Below are 9,357 nucleotides of genomic sequence, written 5' to 3'. Positions count from 1 at the left end.
CGAGAGGTTTTCGGGAGCGAGACGTTGACATCCCCTCCAGAAGAACCCATCGCTCCCTAAATGCTAAACTGGCCCCCGGCCAGAGACCGCGGCCAGTCATTCTCCATCTGCATCGGTACCAGTATAGCTCTACCTACTGGCATGACGTGCAGCATGTCAGCTAACATCTGTGGTTTGTTTACATGGGTGAACGTGCTTATTCATCCGGGTGTGCTGCTTATTTACTAAGATACTTACACAAAATGGCTACAGCCAAATATCACTATATGTGCACTGTAAATTAGAAACAATTTCCAGTTGGATTTTTGTGTGCTGTTACCACATATGGCATGTTTTAAAAGTTCTTATGGGCCAGTAAGTAACTTTCAAGCTGCAATCATATTTTTAAGGACATGTTAACCCATGTGAGTTTTCGGTAACATATAACCATTTAGTTTACTGTTGACACAGTTCAGTATTTGCACTGTTCAGTTATTCTAAAGTTGATATTCAGTTTTCATAGCCATATTTTTTTGGGGGGTTATTTGGATAAGCCAAAATTTTATTATAGAGGAGCTTAAATGTATTTTCTAGTACACTATACTGGAGAAATAGTTTAGCATTAGGCAGGAAGATTCGATTTGTAAGAGCTTGCTGCTTCTTTCTATAGCAGCTTTCTTGGGTAGAGAGTGGGGTTATGTCACTGCCAGTAACATTTTAGCAATTTATATAAACGCATCATTACATACTAGTCATTTTCAACCTGCACTGACCCATTGCTTCGTTTTCAGCCCGGCATTTGGTTCATTGTATTTACATTACAACTTAACGTTTTTCTTTATTATGCATGATTAGACACATAAAGCTAGTGAGCTGGAATGTCAAAGGTCTAAATCATCCTGTTAAAAGAAGAAAGGTTTTTTCGCATCTTAAACAACTCAAAACAGAAATAGCTTTTGTGCAAGAAACTCATATCTGTTGCTCAGATAATGGCCGTCTCTTATCAGGTTGGGTGGGGCAGGGGTTCCCCTCTTCCTTTCAGGCTAAAGTCAGAGGAGTTTCAATCCTTATCAGCCAGAACATTTCCTTTGAGTCACATAATGTGATCTCTGACAAGTTTGGTCAGTATGTAATTGTGACTGGAAAATTATACAATACACTGGTAGTATTTGTCAATGTGTATGCCCCTAATGTAGACGATGTAGGTTTTTTCGAGCGGTTATTTTCATTACTTCCAGACCTGAACACATACTCTCTTATACTCGGTGGTGATTTCAATTGTTGGTTAGATCCTCTTTTAGACCGATCCTCTACTAACCCCAGTACAGTAAGTAAATCAGCTTGTTTCATCCAAGCCTTTATCTCCCAGTACGGTGTCTGCGATGTGTGGCGCTCTTTTAGTTTAGCAATTCTCTGCTAGAGTCAGTTATTAAAGATGGGATAGCAGCACATTTGGAAAGTGGTGAAATCATTGGACAAAGTCAGCATGGATTTACAAAAGGTAAATTATGTCTGACGAATCTTATAGAATTTTTCGAGGATGTAACTAGTAGCGTGGATAGGGGAGAACCAGTGGATGTGGTGTATCTGGACTTCCAGAAGGCTTTCGACAAGGTCCCACATAAGAGATTAGTATACAAATTTAAAGCACACGGCATTGGGGGTTCAGTATTGATGTGGATAGAGAACTGGCTGGCAAACAGGAAGCAAAGAGTAGGAGTAAACGGGTCCTTTTCACAATGGCAGGCAGTGACTAGTGGGGTACCGCAAGGCTCAGTGCTGGGACCCCAGCTATTTACAATATATATTAATGATCTGGATGAGGGAATTGAAGGCAATATCTCCAAGTTTGCGGATGACACTAAGCTGGGGGGCAGTGTTAGCTGTGAGGAGGATGCTAGGAGACTGCAAGGTGACTTGGATAGGCTGGGTGAGTGGGCAAATGTTTGGCAGATGCAGTATAATGTGGATAAATGTGAGGTTATCCATTTTGGTGGCAAAAACAGGAAAGCAGACTATTATCTAATTGGTGGCCGACTAGGAAAAGGGGAGATGCAGCGAGACCTGGGTGTCATGGTACACCAGTCATTGAAAGTGGGCATGCAGGTGCAGCAGGCAGTGAAGAAAGCGAATGGTATGTTAGCTTTCATAGCAAAAGGATTTGAGTATAGGAGCAGGGAGGTTCTACTGCAGTTGTACAGGGTCTTGGTGAGACCACACCTGGAGTATTGCGTACAGTTTTGGTCTCCAAATCTGAGGAAGGACATTATTGCCATAGAGGGAGTGCAGAGAAGGTTCACCAGACTGATTCCTGGGATGTCAGGACTGTCTTATGAAGAAAGACTGGATAGACTTGGTTTATACTCTCTAGAATTTAGGAGATTGAGAGGGGATCTTATAGAAACTTATAAAATTCTTAAGGGGTTGGACAGGCTAGATGCAGGAAGATTGCTCCCGATGTTGGGGAAGTCCAGGACAAGGCTTAAGGATAAGGGGGAAATCCTTTAAAACCGAGTTGAGAAGAACTTTTTTCACACAGAGAGTGGTGAATCTCTGGAACTCTCTGCCACAGAGGGTAGTCGAGGCCAGTTCATTGGCTATATTTAAGAAGGAGTTAGATGTGGCCCTTGTGGCTATGGGGATCAGAGGGTATGGAGAGAAGGCAGGTACGGGATACTGAGTTGGATGATCAGCCATGATCATTGTGAATGGCGGTGCAGGCTCGAAGGGCCGAATGGCCTACTCCTGCACCTAATTTCTATGTTTCTATGTTTCTATGTTTACATCCGCAAGATAAGGAATACTCATTTTTCTCACATGTCCATCATACGTATTCTAGAATTGACTATTTCTTTCTTGACAACCAACCTGTATCCCTGGTTCATTCCTGTGACTATGAGAGTATTGTCATTTCTGACCATGCCCCTATTGCTCTGGCCTTGTCCCTTCCAGATCTCCCTCAAAAGAGTAGGCAGTGGCGATTCAACTCAACTTTGCTCTCTGATAATAATGTTTTTGTTTTGTTTATAGGGACAGTGCATATTAATGAACATTTTGCAGAGATTGAAGCCAATCTGTAGCTAATTTCCGTCTCTAGTCCCAGGCAAAGGTAGGTGAAGTGTCTTGCCCAAGGACACAACGACAGTACACACTCCAAGCAGGATTCGAACCGGCCACCAGATGATAAGTTTGTAGAGTTTATGGAAAGAGAGATAGCCTTTTTTTCCCCAGTAATATATCCCCTGAAATCTCTTGCCTGATCATATGGGATGCCCTTAAGGCTTACCTGAGGGGGCAGATGATATCTTACACTGCTCAAATGAAGCAGAATTCCAATAAAGAGCGTTTAGATCTTGCTCATCAAATTGGAGAAATTGACAAGCAATATGCGCAAACTCAAAATCCAACTCTTTATAAAAGACGATTGGAACTCAAAACCAAATTTGACCTACTCACTAATCATTCAATTGAACACATACTTAAAAAAAATAAAGCCATGTTTTATACATATGGAGATAAAACTGACAAATTACTTGCAAATCAACTTAAAGGTGCTAAAGCGAGACAGAATATTTCTAAAATTCGCATGCTTAATGGCCAGTTCACTTCGGATCACTTGCAAATTAATGACGCTTTCAGAGACTTTTATTCCCAGCTTTATACTTCAGAATCTCAATCGGATCATAAGGTAATGCATGACTTTCTGAGCAGTCTAAATATTCCCAAACTCTCATTAGATTTTAGGGAAAGATTGGATGAACCCATATCACAGGCAGAAATAGCTTCAGCCATTTCCTCAATGCAATCAGGCAAATGTCCGGGCCCTGTTTAAAGAGTTTAAAAAAAAGTTCTCTCTACTTCTTTCCCCACAGTTGTGTTCCGTTCTATCTGAATCCTACAGACAAGGTTCTCTTCCTCCATCCTTTGCCTGCATTACTCTTATCGCCAAAAAAGGTAAAGATCCAACCGAATGCGCCTCCTACAGACCCGTCTCCCTTCTAAACACGGATGCTAAAATTTTAGCTAAGGTTCTAGCTCGTAGACTAGAGAATGTCCTCCCTACTGTTATATCTGAGGACCAAACCGGCTTTGTTAAGAGAAGACATTCCTTCTTTAACATACGTCGATTATTAGATATTGTCTACTCTGCTTCTTAGGATGTCCCTGAGTGTGTCGTATCTATTGATGCAGAAAAAGCATTTGATCGCATTGAGTGGGTCTATCTATGGGCTGTTCTGGACAAATTTGGTTTTGGAACGAACTTTATTTCATGGATCAGGTTACTATACTCTCAGCCTCAGTTCGGACTAATCCCCAGTTGTCCAAGTCGATCGACTTGCATCGTGGAACCCGCCAGGGGTGTCCTCTGAGCCCCATGCTTTTTGACTTGGCTATCTTAGGGCGCGGACTTAACATCGGAGCGAATCCCTTGCCTGGGATTGCTCCCACTGCGGTCTGCGGACTTACCATCAAGGGCTCACAGTCTCGGGAGAGGCTAGTTGGGAGCTCCAATGCCGCAGAAGGTTCGTCCAGCCCCGACGCGAGGTTTGATCGCCCGGCATGGGGGAGCTGACATCCCCCCGATGCGGGAACTGAATGCCTCGACGCGGAGGGCCCGAATACCGCCGGCTACAGGAGTTAAGACCGTCCCGTCAACGGGGGGCTCGAGGCCCCCGACCAAGGAAGAACAACAAGGGAAGGACTTGGAACTATTTTTTCGCCTTCCATCACAGTGAGGAATGTGTAGGAGTCACTGTGATGGATGTTTATCGGATATTTGGTTATCGGCTATCGGATATTTGTATGGTAGCACTAGCAGTCAACAGAGCACATATCCTGACGGTGTTCACATCATAGCAGGGGACTTTAATCACGCGGACTTGAAGAAAATGCTCCCCAAATTCTACCAGCATGTTAAATGTGCTACAAGAGGAGCTAACACACTGGACAAGGTCTACTCCAACATCAAGCTGGGCTACAGGGCTAGACCACTACCACACCTGGGTCAGTCGGACCATATGTCCCTGTTTTTAATTCCTGCATATGCCCCCCTCAGGAAAACCGCTCCTACCATTACAAAGACCATCACAACCTGGCCTGATGGTGCATCTCAACAGCTGCAGGACTGCTTCGACAGGACCAACTGGGATGTGTTTGAACACCGGGACCTGGAGGTGTTCACAGACAGTGTACTGTGTTACATTAAAAACTGCATGGACACGGTCACAGTGGACAAACGCATCCGGGTCTACCCCAACCAGAAGCCCTGGATGACCCGGAAGGTCCAGCAGCTGTTAAAAGAGAGGAACACCGCTTTTAGGTCTGGCGATAGGGCTTTATACAGCACGGCCCGAGCTAACCTGAAGAGAGGCATCAGAGAGGCCAAATCAGACTACAGGAGGAAGATAGAGGACCACCTGGACAGCAACAACAGCAGGCAGGTGTGGCAGGGGATCCAGTACCTCACCAACTACAAGACCAACCTTGGAGCTGCTGAAGGTGACGCCTCGTTGGCAGAGGAGCTGAACCTCTCCTTTGCTCGCTTTGAAGTGGAGCCACCCGAGACAGCCACATCACACCACATGGTCCACAGCAGCCTAACCCTCAAGATAGAGGAGCATGAGGTGAGGCGCACGCTGCGGGCCATCAATCCAAGGAAGGCTGCTGGACCCGACGGCGTCTCTGGACGCGTGCTGAAGGACTGCGCTGACCAGCTGGCTGGAGTCTGTACGAGGATTTTCAACCAGTCTCTGGCCCAGTCCACTGTTCCACCCTGTCTGAAGTCCGCAACCATAGTCCCCTTGCCCAAAAAACCCCACATTTCCAGCCTCAACGACTACCGGCCAGTCGCACTCACACCAGTGGTGATGAAGTGTTTTGAAAAACTGGTCCGGGGTCATATCACATCACTCCTGCCTCGAAGCTTTGACCCCCACCAGTTTGCATACAGAGCGAATAGATCTACAGAGGACGCTGTAGCCACAGCTCTCCATGCTGCACTGTCCCACCTGGAGCAGCGGGGGAGCTACGTGCGGATGCTCTTTGTGGACTACAGCTCTGCTTTTAATACCATCCTTCCCCACAAACTGGTGGACAAACTGGGGGACTTGGGACTTCCACACTCCACATGCATGTGGATAAATAGCTTCCTGTCGGGTCGCAGCCAGAGAATCAGAGTGGGCCATCACACATCCAAGGCCCTCAGCCTCAGTACCGGCTCTCCACAGGGCTGCGTGCTGAGCCCCCTGCTCTACACCATCTACACACATGACTGCATCCCCGCCCACCACAGCAACACCATTGTCAAATTTGCGGATGACACTACGGTGGTGGGACTCATCTCCGGGGGGGACGAGTACGCCTACCGGGATGAGGTGGAGCAGCTGACAGTGTGGTGTGGAGAAAATAACCTGCTCCTTAACACCTTAAAGACCAAGGAGATAATAATAGACTTCAGGAAGAATAAAACGGACATGGTACCATTAATTATCAGAGGGGACTGTGTGGAGAGGGTGGCGGATTTCCGCTTCCTGGGAATCCATATTGAGGAGGACCTGACGTGGAGCGTGAACACCTCTGCGCTGCTGAAAAAGGTCCAGCAGAGACTGCACTTCCTGAGGGTGCTCAGGAAGAATAACATCACTCAGAGACTGCTGCTGTCCTTTTATCGGTGCTCCATTGAGAGCCTCCTAACATACTGTGTATGCGTATGGTACACCAGCTGCACAGCGGCTCAGAGGAAAGCGCTCCAGAAAGCCATTGACAACGCCCAGAGGATTGTCGGATGCCCTCTCCTTACCTTGGAGGACTTACACAGTTCCCGCTGCATCAAAAAATCCCAGAGTATTATAAAGGACATTTCCCACCCCGGACACTCCCTGTTTGAACTGTTACCGTCAGGCAGACGGTACAGATCTACAAGGACAAGGACAAACAGACTTAAAAACAGTTTTTACCCCACTGCTATAAAGGCACTAAATGTAGCCGCCAAGGAACGCAGGGGCGATACATACATACACGAAATCGACAGAAGGATGTAGGGCTGGGTGTTTATGCGTGCTATTTTTATGATATTTATTTTAGTTGTTTATCTTTTTAAATATTTTACTTTGTATGTATCGTTAGCTTTTAGAAATGTTTGAATGGTGCACTGACTGGCTGACATTTTACAATTTCGTTGTACATGGTTCATGTTACAATGACAATAAAGAAACTATTCTATTCTATTCTTCTTATGTTAAAATGTGTTGTCTGAGTCTGTTGCTTTTTAAAATTATATAACTGACCTGGCCTGTGAATTTCACTACACCAATTGGTGTATGTGACAATAAATGAACTTATGAACTTATGAACATATTGTTTTTCTGCTGACTGGTTAGCATGCAATAAAAGCTTTTCACTATTATTCTTCTATTTTATTTCATTTTATTATTTCATTTATTGTATGACATGTTTTTATGTGAAGCACTTTGAGTCTGCCTCGTGTATGAAATGTGCTATATAAATAAAGTTGCCTTGCCTTGCCTTGCCTATTACCCCTGTACACGTGACAATAAACTAAACTGAACTGAACTTTTTTTACATTTCTTCGTGACCTCGGACCATTCTATCTCTGTGGCGTCCTGTTGGCCCCATTATCCTCTGAGAACTATACATTACTTCAATTTCATATTAAAGTTATATTGCAAGCATCCATTTAGTTTAACCACATAATTCCTATTTGGCTTCTTGTAACAGTTTTGTTCCACATTATACCTTTCAATCATTTCAACATCCTTTTCTCCTTTATGATGGTTCTTAAAATCTGTTTCTTTCATAACATCTTTTCATACAGCTTGTGGTTTTTTTCTTTATGCACTCTTAAGCATCCTCAGAAGTTTCACTGAATTAACAGAATTACATAAAGGAAAGTTGTTGATGTACTAGCCAGAGGATCTGGGGTGAAGGAGGAACTGAAGGAAATCCACAATAGGCAGGAAATGGCATTGGGTAGACTGATGGGACTGAAGGTTGATAAATACCCAGGGCCTGATGGTCTGCATCCCAGGGCACTTAAGGATGTGGCTCAAGAAATCGTGGATACATTGGTGATCAATTTCCAATGTTCTATAGATTCAGAATTAGTTCCTGTGGATTGGAGGGTAGCTAATGTTTTCCCACTTTTTAAGAAAGGCGGGAGAGAGAAAACAGGGAATTATAGACCAGTTAGCCTGACATTGGTGGTGGGGAAGCTGCTGGAGTCAATCATAAAAGGTGAAATAGCGGCACATTTGGATAGCAGTAACAGGATCGCTCCAAGTCAGCATGGCGTTATGAAGGGGAAATCATGCTTGACTAATCTTCTGGAATGCCCCTAATGTAGACGATGTAGGTTTTTTCGAGCGGTTATTTTCATTACTTCCAGACCTGAACACATACTCTCTTATACTCGGTGGTGATTTCAATTGTTGGTTAGATCCTCTTTTAGACCGATCCTCTACTAACCCCAGTACAGTAAGTAAATCAGCTTGTTTCATCCAAGCCTTTATCTCCCAGTACGGTGTCTGCGATGTGTGGCGCTCTTTTAGTTTAGCAATTCTCTGCTAGAGTCAGTTATTAAAGATGGGATAGCAGCACATTTGGAAAGTGATGAAATCATTGGACAAAGTCAGCATGGATTTACAAAAGGTAAATCATGTCTGACGAATCTTATAGAATTTTTCGAGGATGTAACTAGTAGCGTGGATAGGGGAGAACCAGTGGATGTGGTGTATCTGGACTTCCAGAAGGCTTTCGACAAGGTCCCACATAAGAGATTAGTATACAAATTTAAAGCACACGGCATTGGGGGTTCAGTATTGATGTGGATAGAGAACTGGCTGGCAAACAGGAAGCAAAGAGTAGGAGTAAACTGGTCCTTTTCACAATGGCAGGCAGTGACTAGTGGGGTACCGCAAGGCTCAGTGCTGGGACCCCAGCTATTTACAATATATATTAATGATCTGGATGAGGGAATTGAAGGCAATATCTCCAAGTTTGCGGATGACACTAAGCTGGGGGGCAGTGTTAGCTGTGAGGAGGATGCTAGGAGACTGCAAGGTGACTTGGATAGGCTGGGTGAGTGGGCAAATGTTTGGCAGATGCAGTATAATGTGGATAAATGTGAGGTTATCCATTTTGGTGGCAAAAACAGGAAAGCAGACTATTATCTAATTGGTGGCCGACTAGGAAAAGGGGAGATGCAGCGAGACCTGGGTGTCATGGTACACCAGTCATTGAAAGTGGGCATGCAGGTGCAGCAGGCAGTGAAGAAAGCGAATGGTATGTTAGCTTTCATAGCAAAAGGATTTGAGTACAGGAGCAGGGAGGTTCTACTGCAGTTGTACAGGGTCTTGGTGA

The 9,357-nt window shown here is 44.6% G+C and overlaps 1 long non-coding RNA gene across 1 annotated transcript; it reads left to right on the top strand.

Moving 5' to 3' along the window:
• Window positions 1-1,085: 1,085 nt before the first annotated feature.
• LOC116971101 lies at window positions 1,086-8,499 on the top strand. The gene is made up of 3 exons (XR_004411402.1): window positions 1,086-1,171; window positions 2,642-2,645; window positions 8,342-8,499. It is a non-coding gene; the product is annotated as an uncharacterized LOC116971101 (long non-coding RNA).
• The last annotated feature ends 858 nt before the right edge of the window (window positions 8,500-9,357 follow it).

Source organism: Amblyraja radiata, chromosome 3, assembly GCF_010909765.2.
Source record: "Amblyraja radiata isolate CabotCenter1 chromosome 3, sAmbRad1.1.pri, whole genome shotgun sequence".
Classification (NCBI taxonomy): domain Eukaryota; kingdom Metazoa; phylum Chordata; class Chondrichthyes; order Rajiformes; family Rajidae; genus Amblyraja; species Amblyraja radiata.
This window is presented reverse-complemented; position numbering and strand designations above follow the sequence as displayed.